Source organism: Anas platyrhynchos, chromosome Z (genome assembly GCF_047663525.1).
Source record: "Anas platyrhynchos isolate ZD024472 breed Pekin duck chromosome Z, IASCAAS_PekinDuck_T2T, whole genome shotgun sequence".
In the NCBI taxonomy this organism is placed as follows: Eukaryota; Metazoa; Chordata; class Aves; order Anseriformes; family Anatidae; genus Anas; species Anas platyrhynchos.
In genome coordinates, this window is record NC_092621.1 from 38,608,456 (window position 1) to 38,622,350 (window position 13,895).

Genomic DNA, 13,895 nt, shown 5'->3' on the forward strand with positions numbered 1-13,895 from the left:
GAGCATGAGGTTACTCTACTGATGCTCTTGAGTCACATTAGTAAAACTCATGGCAGACATTTCTGTAAAAAAACTTTCCATTGATCTATGTTCATCAGCAGGGAAGAAATAACAGGAACAATACTATCTTGCTGAACTTTAAAGGGATACAAACACAGTATATTTTGTAACATATTTATGCCCTTGATTTGCTCTCCATCACACGTGATACTTTGTAGAATTCCTAAGCACTACATTATGTTATTGTTTCAATCTTTTTTTTTTTTTTTTTTTTTTTTTTTTTTCCCCACAAAATCAGACATATTGTAAATGTGACTTGTACTTTTTTTGCATATTTTGCATGGGGCATATAACACTTCAAGGGCACCTGCTGGCCCTTGCTGGAACAGACAGAAAACCTGAAGAGCTGCAGAGAATTATGACAGAATGGAGAAAAATAGTGCAGTGAACCTGTATATCAAACTAGTGACTTAAGTTGGAATTGATGCTCTCACGACACAGTACAATTTCATGCTGTAGGACACATCAACAACATAGTTTCTGTGGTTAGATTTTGACTGTGTGGTCACTGGCAGCATCAAATACGTAAACGTTTCTGAGAACAATTGCAAATTGACGTATTCTTTTGCTGGTGGCAAAGTTCTCTGCATTTGTACAGGAACTAACTAACTAAATAATTAACCCCCCTTTTATAGTACTTCTGAAAGAAGAAATATTATAAACTTAACATTAATTAAACAAGAATACCTTAAAGAGACCAAATAATCTAATTTCTTTCCTTTCTCCATCATCAGCATGGGTTTTATTTATCTCTCTGCAGCAGTACACCACTAAGTCATAAATGTGCTTTTATTAATAGAAGTTACATATTTCTTATGCATATCTGACAAGCATTATGTTATAAATGAAGATACAACTCAATCTGAATTTAGTAATATTTATAAAAAGCAAGTAAACAGCACTGGGTGCATGGGGAGTCTACACTCTACCAACAGGCACACATTAACATCAAACCTTCTAAACATACAGAACATTGCTTTTACATATTAAACCCAAGTATGCCTGTACATATGTACAATCAGAAAGGGTATCAATTGAAACATAAACATGGCAAAGATTTAAAAGGCAAATGTTTAACAAACAATGCTTTAAGTGTATTACTATTAATGTCCATGACTGGGGGAGCATACTTGGAGTTGGTAATTCTGGTTTAAGTGCTCCCATATCTTCCATGACTTCATTAATTTTTCTCAGATTATATAACAGTCTCCATTTTCTATTCCTTTTCATGATTGCAAACACCAGGGAATTCCAGGGCTAGTAGTGCAAACAATATGTCTCACTTTAAGTTGTTAAGCAACTCAGACTTAAGTGTCTTATGTATTGTATTCTTCCCGGATCTAAGGGAAACAGATCCGTCCCCTTTCAAGGCCAATAGGGCCTGGATCAAAAGGCACGTCCAGGTCACCAGGGGGCGTAACAGCAAAAGCCTTCCATGGCTGTAGCAGCTGAGGGGCCGATGGCATGCAGTTGGATCAGTAAATGAGCTTGCAGCTCCCTCACTGTCTAGCAAACCACACTTTTCTGACTGTGGTACCACACGGCTCTTTAAGGCCTCAGAGACTGCTCACCAGATGCTGAGCAGTTCCACTGCTGCCCTGTTGTTTTTAGTTGCAGAGTCCCACACCTTGACCTCAATTTGGTCCCATATTTCAGGATTGTAAACTGTCTGTTAATAAGGAGAATAAGCTGTAAGGTTACCAAGACAGTCTTTGTTTCTAAGGACGTATGATTCCCCATAACGCGCAACTGCTTACCAGCGAGGGGCAGTTGTGCGCACAGGTCTGCTTCTCTCAGCTTGAGCTTCTTCCCAGTGCGCCTATTCTTGAGCTTCTTCTGGTGCGCCTATTTCCAGTGACTTTCTATACGAGCTTCTTTGAGAGATTTGCTGAGTTTGGCTGAACCTATCTTCATAAGGTGATCAATGTGCCTGTTCCTGTCCTGGGCTGTGTTCTGCTAGCCTGTCCCTATTCATTCCTTTTTTTTTTTCTACTTCTTTATTGATGACATAACTTCTTTATATCGTGTTGCCTTTTTTCATCTTGAGGGCAGGCTTCCCTCTTATACCCTTCACCCCACAGCAGTCCTTTTCAAAAACAACTTTTCATTGGTCAAACAACTTTGCCCGGCAACCAGCAAACACCCAGCAACTTCCATGCCTTAATGGCTGGAGAACAAGCAACCTGAACTGGCACGGCGTCTCCTGAATAATCCTTTGTTCCCTTTAAACTCTTTTACATTCCTGACAGCCTCGTCATTAAGAGTCTGTTGTTAGGCTTTCCGACCCCCATGGCCATACTCCCAAATCTCCCCCTTCTTTATTACTATCAATCATCTTCTTGACACAAATTATTACTCCATGTATCACAAAAAGAAGGTATTCAGTACCTTGGTACTTCCATTCTCCTGTGTAAACAGGTCTCCTGTTTCATTGAGCTTTGGGCCTACAGTTTTCTAAGTCTTTCTTTTCTAACCAATGTAATTGCAGAAGACCGCCTTGTTTGACATCCCTAGTCAGACTCAATTCAGTCTGGACTTTAGCTTTCCTAACTTCATCCCTGTGTGCTTGGGCAATCCTACATTGATTCTTTCCTTGATTTTTTCTCCTTGTGTCTTAACATAGTCCAAGCATGCTGTTGTAGGAACTCAGAGATGCTCCAAATGGCTCACAGAAAAGAAAAGGTAGAATTAAAAGCCCATGGGAAGAACAAGGGTTGAATTATATATTAAAGAATTTACACAGTTCCTGCTAAAGCCTCCCTTTTATTTCTGTGGCTTTGAACCGGTCTTCACAAACTGAATAAAATAACATTTACTTATGCTAGTCTTTTAGCTTTTGGATTAGATGTTCAAAAGGGACTCTTCTTAAAAATGAACTCTTCTTAAACTTGTTCAAATCCTTTGGTTTCAATCTTTACTAGGTCAACTTTTGGTAGGCTCACCAGGGTTACAGGGTTTAACTAACTAAATGATATTTCAAAACTACTGAGGAAAGTATCTTTCACTCTTCAAAAAGATAGACTTCCTGATTATTATTTATTTATTTATCTATTTGTTTATTTATTTATAAATCTGATGTAAAAGAAAAACATTTTACTGGGCAGATCTTTGTGGGAAATACATACACATTAAAATACAAGCTAATAGCTTTGTTACACTGTAGTCCTCAGGGGAAATTACATTTAGATTTATGTTTTAATGGAAACTTTGCCTTGAAGATAGAGTACAATTTAGTCAGTCAAACACCAACAACATCTGTCACTGTCACTGATGTCTTAACTGATCTCTTAATCATGAGCTATTCATTTTAAAATGGCTACACACTTTAGAACAACATGAATCTCAGAAGTCCCTTTGTAATACTACAATTGGAAAACTCTTCCCTTCCCTTCCCTTCCCTTCCCTTCCCTTCCCTTCCCTTCCCTTCCCTTCCCTTCCCTTCCCTTCCCTTCCCTTCCCTTCCCTTCCCTTCCCTTCCCTTCCCTTCCCTTCCCTTCCCTTCCCTTCCCTTCCCTTCCCTTCCCTTCCCTTCCCTTCCCTTCCCTTCCCTTCCCTTCCCTTCCCTTCCCTTCCCTTCCCTTCCCTTCCCTTCCCTTCCCTTCCCTTCCCTTCCCTTCCCTTCCCTTCCCTTCCCTTCCCTTCCCTTCCCTTCCCTTCCCTTCCCTTCCCTTCCCTTCCCTTCCCTTCCCTTCCCTTCCCTTCCCTTCCCTTCCCTTCCCTTCCCTTCCCTTCTCTTCCCTTCCCTTCCCTTCCCTTCTTCCCCTCCCCCCTTCCCCTTCCTTCCCCCCCCCCCCCCCCCCCGATAAACATCCCTCTGATAAACTGCAAAGATCAGGAAAATCACACTGTGCCTTACAGCCAATAACACACTACACACTACACCAAGAGGAGGGGGACAGTGGTTTCAGCTACTCTGTCTCTGTTGGAGTTCTGGCATCTTTTGATATCTTTGTCTTCCAGTGTAGATTTACTATATTGTTGGAATTGATTTCTGCCCCCCCCCCCTTTTTTTTTTAATGCAGGTTGTCTTCAGGCTCTAGCTCAATGTGTTTTATTACTGAAATTCTTGGATTGCTGGCACCTGCTTTCTGCCCATAGCTTTAAAGCTGTGTATTCTTGCCTCAGTTTCCTCTGGAGGCTGGATTATCAGCTGCTTGGCAGGGGTGGCTCTAGCTAGGCATGTGGCACAGGTACTGTTGCTGCTGCATGGGGATTTGTACTTTTGATAGCTCTGCTTTGTCAGCAATCCCTGGCAGTGCCCATTCACTTCAGTGACATGTTAGGAAGACATCTTCAATGATTAAATGAAAGAACCTCTCTGTTCTACCTGCCAAACCCTGTCTGCACCCCTGATCACATTGTTTTGTTTCTTCAGTACTTCTTGGTATTTAAAAACAAACCAGGCTTTCAGTAAATAATTTGCTTCTCTTCAGTGGAGACTAGAGTGCTGACTCCTCAGTTCTCCTTAACTAAAATATTTCCCTTTCTCAGTTTGGAAGTGCCCAGCTGTTATCTCCCTCCACCCTTACATATCCTGTGTGGTTACAGAAGCTTGCCTCAGGCACAACATGCCTTACAATGCTAAGTATTGCAGGGCCACCAGCATTGCAAAACTGCAGAGAGGTGTGATGATTGGCACTATGCTGTGTGTCTCCTCAAGAACACCAAAATGAACATCGATCCAGGAGTCTTCTGTCTCCTGTACAGGCTACCAGAAACATCTGAGATATGAAAAGCAGTTTGCTTTTCTCTTTTGAAACACAAAGATCCATTTTTCAATAGAAGCTATGAGAGCTCTCATTAACACTATACAGGTAAAGAAAATTAAGATGAAAAGAATTACTATCATTTTCAAAGAAAAGGTAGAATGAATGTGGTAAAGAAACCACACTGACACAGCTAGCAATAAGTAGTAGCAGCAGAAAATAGACACACAAAAATTATTATTATAATAATAAATGTATTGCATTAAATTGAAATCTTCTTTCACTGTGGATGCTTACAGTTTTTATATATGTTGAAGTTAGGCTTTACTGGTTCATTTTTTCTTATTGAGCACAAAATTTTTCTTTTTGTTTACTTTCAAGAAAGACAAGTCCAACAGTTTGCTAAGTTGCAAATGTGCAGCTGAAGGAGACATCAAACTCTGGCAAAGGAGCCTGAGAAAAAATATACTTTCAGTTCTCCAGCAAATGGTAAATACTGTGGTTGTTTTCCTGGAGTGAGCAGCAGAGTTCCACCATGGCCACTCTCTCACTCCCCCTGCTCAAAGGGGAAGGGGAAGAAAATACAGCAAAAAGGGCTCAAGGGTTGAGATAAGTGTGATTTAATTAAAGGGAAAAGGAAGAAGAATAATAAAAAGAAAAGGCCATGCAGAAGCACAGAGAAAAACAATTACTCTCTATTTCCTATCAATGACTGACATTCAGCTACATCCTGGGAAGCAGGGACTCAATATGCTTAGTGGTTGTTCGGGGGGACAGATGCTTCCACAACCAGAGCCACCCCCTCCTCCTTTCCTACCTTTTATTGCTGTGTGACACCACATGGCATGAAATATCTCTTTGGTCAGTTTAGGTTAGCTACCCTGGTGACGTTGCCTTCCCACCTCTTGCTCACCCCTAGCCTGCTGGCTCTTGGGGGGTTAGAGGGAGTCCTGATGTGGTGCCAGTATTGTGCAGCAATAGACACAGCAATGGTATGATACCAGTGCTGTTCTAGCTAAAAGTGCAGAGCACAGCACAGTACAGGCTGCTGCAGGTAAAGTTAACTCCATCCCAGCCAGACCCAACACAGAGGAAGGAGTGATCTTCCAAGTAAAATACTTCTTATTTTACAGCTTTTACAGTTAGTTAGTTAGTTTGTTTTAACCAACAGAAGTGCCTCAGAAGTAAATATTACAACAACTTATGTTTTCCATACATTCTTAGTATATTCAAAGCAAATTTACAGAAAAACAGAACAGCCTTCATATTTGGAAGTAATTTTGGAAGAGATCACTAGGAAAGATTATTGTCATATACATAGTACTTTTTTTTTTTTTTTCAAAAAAAGTTTGCTACCTACCTAGACATGTACAGGATGAATTTTTATATTATATTATTACATATTAATATTATTATTATATTAATATTATATCAATAGGTGTACCATATATGCCTAGTGCATATGAAAGCAGCATCAGAAACACATGCTCCTCAGGAGTATGCAACAGCTAATACAAACTCCAGTGTCTTTAGTTTCACTCATGTTTTGCCAGACTGTACTTGTGTCCTTTTTTTTTAAACCCGTATCAACTATCTATTTGTCATCACAATTGATTTTATTCTTCGCAGAACCTTTTGAAGATATTTATGAAGACCATGGTCTTTTCAAGAAGATTAAAGAGAATGCTAATTTTCCAAAGGACAAGTAAAACAGAGTTAAATTAGAAGTCTGCTCTTACTTCCATCTGAATCAATGCTGAATCTGAGCATTAACATGCAGAAACTGGGATTGTGATCACATGGGATGTCTGTAGCTGAGGAAGGGAGCCTAAGTCTCTTGACTCCTAGTCCTGTGCTTTATCCACAAAACCACTCTTTGCCTAGAATTGCTCTTTCCTCTCCAGCACAGCAAATGATACAAGAGTTTCTCTAGATCCATGACAAAAATTCACACAACTCTATTTCCCCTCTGATTTTGTTTATTTAGTTAGCTGGTTGAAAGAAACAAGCTGGTGATCAAGATGGTGATAAATGAGTGAAAAAGACTGGGCCAGAGGAACCATAAAACTGTGTTCAAGCTGTCCTACAGAGAGGATGTTAAATCTTTGCAGCCATCCAAGTTCACTGCATCTGAGAGGTCATTAATATAACTTGGTGGACTGTGAAAATTTAACCCATTTGGTCCAATATGTTTACCAAAATATATTTTAAAAGAGTATGTAAGGAAGGAAGCTAAGTGAGTGTGAGAGATAGAAAAGTATTCTGGAGTGCCTGTTATAGGGGCTTCCTAGTTTGTCATATGTCCATTTCTTTTCCTCTATTTTGAGGAAGAATTATGAGTTACTTCCTCATTTTTAAAGAATATCCTTTCCTTGGTTTGTGGTAACAGGTTCAAAGATTTTTGTTGGCAGATACTTTATGAAGCCAATGTACCTCCACAAAAACAAAAATCGCTTATTTTTCTAAATAAACTGTATTCTTCCCTAACCATGCGTATTTGGAGTCGTGTTCTTTTTTCTACATATTGCAGAGAATAAGATTGCAACATCTTTGACACATCTTTTCTTTCAGTTAAAAACCCCATAACATTTCCTCCAATAGATCGTAGTAGATCAAATCTGCTTAGACTTGTTTAAAATACAGGTGACTTGATCATTTTTTTGCAACTCATTACTTTCCTACTTCCCTAGTGCTACTCAAAAGAGTAACTTTGTAACAAGTTATATATATATTAGTAATAATATCAGTCTAATTTCATTCTTTGAAGTCACTGAAGTTTTGTCAAAATATGCTGAGATCAAATTGAGCACTGAATTCAAATTATGTAATCTTTGCAGCAGTCAGGTTCCATGCATTGTTCTTTCTGAGAGCATTCAGAGTTCCAGGCTAACTAAGGTTGATAAAGTTCAGTTCCACATATGCAGTTTTACTTTGTTTTATTTGAATTTGGAGCTTTTGCTATGATATGGTATCATACATGAAGAAGGGATAGAATGATAGACCAGTTTCTTTCATTTCAATGACAAGGAATCATGGAATCATAGAATGTCCAGGGCTGGAAGAAATCTCAAAGATCTTTAGTAGTTCCAACTAGATCAGGTTACCCAAAGCCCCATCTACCCTGGTCACACTTCCAGGGATGGAATATCTACAACTTCTCTGGGCAACCTATTCCAGTGCCTCACCACCCTCATAGTTAACCGTTTCTTCCTTGTATCTAATATAAATCTACTCTCTTTTACTGTAAAATCATTACTCCTTGTCCTATCACCTCAATCCCTAATAGAGAGGTCTTCTCGTGCTTTCTAGTAGGTGGAATGGTGCAATGAGGTCTCCCTAGAGCCTTCTTTTCTCCAGGAAGAACAACCCCAACTGCCTCAGCCTGTCCTTATAGGAGAAGTTATACATGTCTCATGGGATGTTATTGTTGTGGTTTAACCCGGCCGGCAGCTAAACACCACACAGCCATTCGCTCACCCTCCCCCCTCCCTCTCTGGGACGGGGGAGAGAAATGGAAAGTGAAGCCCGTGAGTTGAGATAAAGACAGTTTAATAAGACAGGAAAATAATAATAACAAAAATAATAATAACAATAATAATAATAATAATAATACAATGGTGATAACAGGAAAGTAATAATAATAGGTACAAACAAGTGATGCACAATGTAATTGCTCACCACTCGCTGACCGATGCCCAGCCTAACCCAGAGCAGTCCGGCCTCCTCCCCCCGGCTAGCCACCCGTATATATTGTTTAGCATGACGTCAGATGGTATGGAATACCCCTTTGGCTAGTTTGGGTCACCTGTCCTGGGTCTGTTCCCTCCCAGCTCCTGCTACACCCCCAGCCTGCCCGTTGGCAGGACAGAGCAAAAGGCTGAGATGTCCTTGGCTTAGTATAAGCACTGCTCTGCAACAATTAAAGCATCGGGGTATTATCAGAACTCTTCTCATCCTAAGCCAAAACACAGCATTCCACCAGCTACTAGGAAGAAAAATAATTCTCTTGTAACTGAAACCAGGACAGTTATAGACTTTAGATATTGTGTAGTGTCACTGTAGCATCTCAAGTCCTGTTCCACATTAAAAGTAGAAATGAAGACAGTGCTTCATCCCTTTCCTTCTTTTCACTTTATTAAATGCTTGGTCAGTTTAAAAAAGCATGTAAAGTATTTAACAATTGAGTGCAAAATTGAAAAACAAACAAAATGAAACAAAACAAAAAGCATATCAGTTTGTAAGAGTTCTGAGATTTTGGTCCTATTCACACACTGTTCCAGTGCATATATGTATTATTCTGAAAGCCATAATAAACTTATAATAATAACATTAATAATAATAATAACAACAACAACAATGCATATAATGTATAATGTATAATGTATAATGTATAATGTATAATGTATAATGTATAATGTATAATAATAATAGTAACAATAATTTAAGGAAGGTAAAACTTTACAGAAGACCTTTAGCATTGAGAAACAGATTTTGAGTTATATTGTAGATTCCACAAGTAGCCGGTGAAAGTGACAAAACCTTGGAACAATGCTCTCTTGACGTATACCAGATATACCTGATATACCAGCTGAAAGTACACAGGTTAAAAGTTGCAAGTCAAGAAGCCCATGAGAATATAGAACATTATGGGTAGACAGTGTTAGCCAAGATAGCGTTATATCTTCTGACAAGTTAGCAAGTAATTTTATCTCTTCCCCCCAGAAAAAGTGAGATTGAGTGAAAAATTTAAAACTCTCAGTGTTTCATTTTGATACTTTCAAAATAAAATGTTTTGACTTTCTATTTCAAAATGTTTTTTCATTCAGGGATTTACCTCATGTAAAAAACAAACCAAACCGAAACAAACAAACAAACAAACAAACAAAAAAAACAGATGACCAACCAACAAACAAAACCCCCCAAAATTCCCACGCTTGGCAAAAAAAGTGAAACTAAAAGTGGACTGACTGATGGTTGTTCAGTTTAATTATCAATGAATTAATAATGACCGATTATTGGTAGATCTATCTTCAAAACGCAGCAGAACCTCTGGTAAGGTACTGCTAGTACTGTATTGCTCTAGTACAGCTAAAATTATCAACTAATAGCTACTGAAAAAAAAATAATTAAATTTTATGGAAATGTAACTAACTTAAGTGAAAATTACTAGTATCACACCTTTCTGAGCAGTTTGTATCTGTAAACCAAGAGGCAATAGGTTTACTTATGAAGCTTATATTTTCTTAAAACATATTCTTGAGGATCGATATGATATTTTATTCTACTATAAAGTGACTACTCAAACACGACAGCTAAGCTGTTAACAAGTCAAGTTCAAGTAAGGTAAGTCTGAGCACTTTTACTCCACCATGAACCTAAGTGTTTCATATTGTAATTGACAAAATTCACATCTTTGAGCATTTCATTTAGACTTTGATAAAATCTGCTCACAAAGGCAGATGGCAGGCTGTTATTTTTAATTCACAAGCCATGTTAAATATATGCCATATGTTATAGAACTTCTGAAGCGCAGCCTTTTGAATGCTATCACAATAAACTTATGAAATTACATAAAGGGAAATCTGACAGAGAACACCAACACTTCAGGTTACATGGCTGAAAAAGGAAGTGAAAATGGCCTGACGTTCTGCTTTATAAAATAGAGCTATCAAAAATACCGAATAACCATTGAAGCATCAGTGAAGTAGAAGGGAAGTATTTAGGGGCTTCTGTAGTTTTGTTTTCGGCATGTAGAGAAAATTCCCTGAATGCACTATATGCACTAACCTATCTGTTTGCTTGTAAACAAAAGGCTTGTGATATTGCTCCCTATATCTAGGGAGCTTCATGTGTAGGTTAATAACAACAATGAAAAAAACCACAAATGGTCTAAGAATAAGTATTTCAGATAACACTGAAGTCACAGTTGTTGTACAGAGTCATTCAAGTTGCAGCTATCCTAGAACAGAAGTGATGAAAGCTGCAACAGCAACTGCAAAACAATTCTGTTGTTGTTTTTTGTTGTTGTTGTTGTTGTTGTTATTATTATTATCCCCCCTCAAAAGGATGTAGTTAATGAATGAAGTTCACAGCCTACAAAGAACAATTGATAGGGTTGTACAGGGCTTTAGTAGTGAGTGGAAGATATATCTTTAAAATGACTAGATACAACACATTACTCAACTTCTGGCCTCCGGATGTTCACAGGCAGCTCAGAGAGACACAAGAGATAGGGAGTAGTACAACAATGAGCCACTTCAGTTAAACCTAATACAGGAAGAAACATTACACCCAGGGAAGGAAATAAATACCCTGGCAGAAAGAGATGGGAAGGACAAAGGCGTGTTTGAAAAAATTCTGCATGCAAAGAGGGTCAGAAATCTTATGACCAGCTGTGGCTGAGGCTTGTTTATGTAGACTCCAACAACCATTGGAAAGGCAGTACGTTTGACAGCTCTTGTGCACTACTGATGAGACAGAATGAGAATAGTGATGGTGTGAACTGGGCTGCCATGAGCAAATGTTGTTTATTTGGTCCTCTGGTTTGCATGGGCATGTTGCTGTGGTCTTGGATTTATTCAGCTGCCTAACACAGCCTGGAGCCACTGGAACAGAAGCTTTAACGAAATTGTATAAATGTATGTGCAGAACAGCAAGAACATTTCTATACAGTGCAGAGATGGATGAATTATTCATCATATTCACAATACAACTTTTGGCATTTTTTCTTGAATACATTTTTTTTTTTTTTAATTATTCAGCATTTTGATCAAATAATTGCCACACTTTTTATTACCATCCATCAGGATACTTTTATAGGTTCTTGGTTTCTTTATTCAGTATTCATCTTAACATATTCAGTGACACCTGATTAATCCAGCCGTGTCTAGAATTCTTCACTAACTTAGATTGCTGAAATCAGTAGGCTAATGAGATCCAACATTGTTAAGAAGACTGTTAAAGAAAATGGATAACGCTGTCTTTTTTTTTTTTTTTAATCTATTTTAAGGATTTATTTATTTTTTAATTTGTGAACACTGTTTGCTATTTTAAAGGACTAAGTATATTCAGAAAAATCATGTTAATAATACATAGATTTGTAACAATTGTAATAATATTGTGCTTGGGCAGCTTCAGTATTTTCTTTGCAGAGATAACCAAGTGGTGTGTTACAATGGTTTCTCAGTAGTTATTCACATTCACATTCATTAAGTGCAGTTGGACTGGATTTAATTTTAAGGTATATCCAAGATGTGTTAATTCAGCTCGCTGAAGGTGCATGATTGTATAAGCTAAACAAGGACAAAATGAAATGATGAGAACGCATGTCTTTAGTGGTGGTACTTCAGCTTTAAACCAGAATGAACAAGAACAGATTCAAAGTCTAAGAAAGTGCAGGTTCTCTTTTTGATGACATGATGCTGTGAATTGAATAACTACCATATCTATACTTATACATTTTCACTAATATATATAGGCTGGAGTCTTGAGAACAGATATAAAACTCCACCTAAGTAATCAACAACTTTCTATTAGCCCTCTGTTTAGTATTCCTCTAGGGAGTAAAATTGCAAATAAAACTCCAAAGCTCTTGAGACTAACTAGAAAATAAACCAAAAAGGGTACAAATGTCACAATAGGGAGCTCCAGCCAATGAATTTTAGATATTGTGACAGCATTAGACCCACTGTTAAAAATACTAGTCATAATTGAATTCCCCTGGATGCTGTAGGCTAATTCTCGTCTTTGCACACTGAGTGGTTGGGTGAATATAATGAGAAATAAATAAATAAAAACTTTCTACAAACTTTCCTTACCCAGTTTCCATGGAAATGAAAGTGGAAAGACTGCTGGCAGTCAGTAGCTGAGTGTGAGAACTCTTGCTTGCAGATGTCAGTTCCTGACTGTTCGCTGAAAACTGCGAAGTGTTGGTTTAAAAAATCAGCTGCAAATGATGTCTTCAAAACTGCAGCCCTTAGAAAGAAGTTAAAGCTGATAAACCATTTTTAAAATGGGATTTTTTTAAATGCAAAAATCTTTACATTTCTACCTGGCTGCCAAGACAAATCACTTTTGCAAGCAACTGGACTGGTGACTACATTTCCAGTCAGTATCCTCTATTTCTGGATTTCCTTTGTGTCCAGAAGCTTGAGTTGATTATTTTGCAGAGTATGCTGAAAGGCTTACCCATTTAAAGAGAGTACAAGGTTTCTCGTTTGTTTGGTAAAGCTCTTGTGGATTCTGTTTAGATTTTGACTGCTAAGATTTGCATAAATTTAACATAACAAAGAAGATTAATGTATCTAATATTAAGTTGTGAAATGACTGCTTTGTGGAAAATAAACAATAAATATAAACTTTAGTCATAACCTTCAAATAATGATTGAGAATCTTTTTTCTATATTTTGATAGTCACACAGTTTGAACCCAAACTTAGGGCAGCTACACCAAACTTCTTACTGTAATAAAGATCTATCCTTCTCTCCATATTAAAAAAAAAGAAAAAAAAAAAGAAAAAAAAGCTGGAAATATATATGCCCATTATATCGCATCCATATTCTCTAAATCTTACTAAAACTTTCACCAATGTATTTATTCCACTGTATATTTTTAGTCAATTTATTGTGCTTAAGTAACAGACTATGGAGTAGTGAGTATGAGGTGTTTTTCCTAAGATTACAGTCTTGAAGACAGATAAGCATTATTTTATGGTACACAGTAATTAACATAATAATGAATTATTTTCCCTGGATTAACTGTTTGTTAGTAGTTTAATTCAGGTAGCAGTAACTCATTCACAAACCGAATTGTCAGAAGTGTGATAAATAAGTAGCTGATGCGACATGTAAAGTAAGTGTACATTACACTTAAGACTACACACATAAAATTCCTTTTCTCTTTTTCCCCTACTCATTAATTTAATTTTCATGAGTGCTGCAGCAGGTGGAGTATTTTGTCTTCTTTTGTTATTGAGGAAACTCTGTTAATAATTGGCCAAGAGATAGAGAAAGGATAACCCATAACTGCTAGCTGTGGCACCAACATATTACCAAGAATTATGTAATTTATGCCAACTAACATGATGCACCTGTAAAGCAATTCAGTATCACTTATGCAATGAACAACATT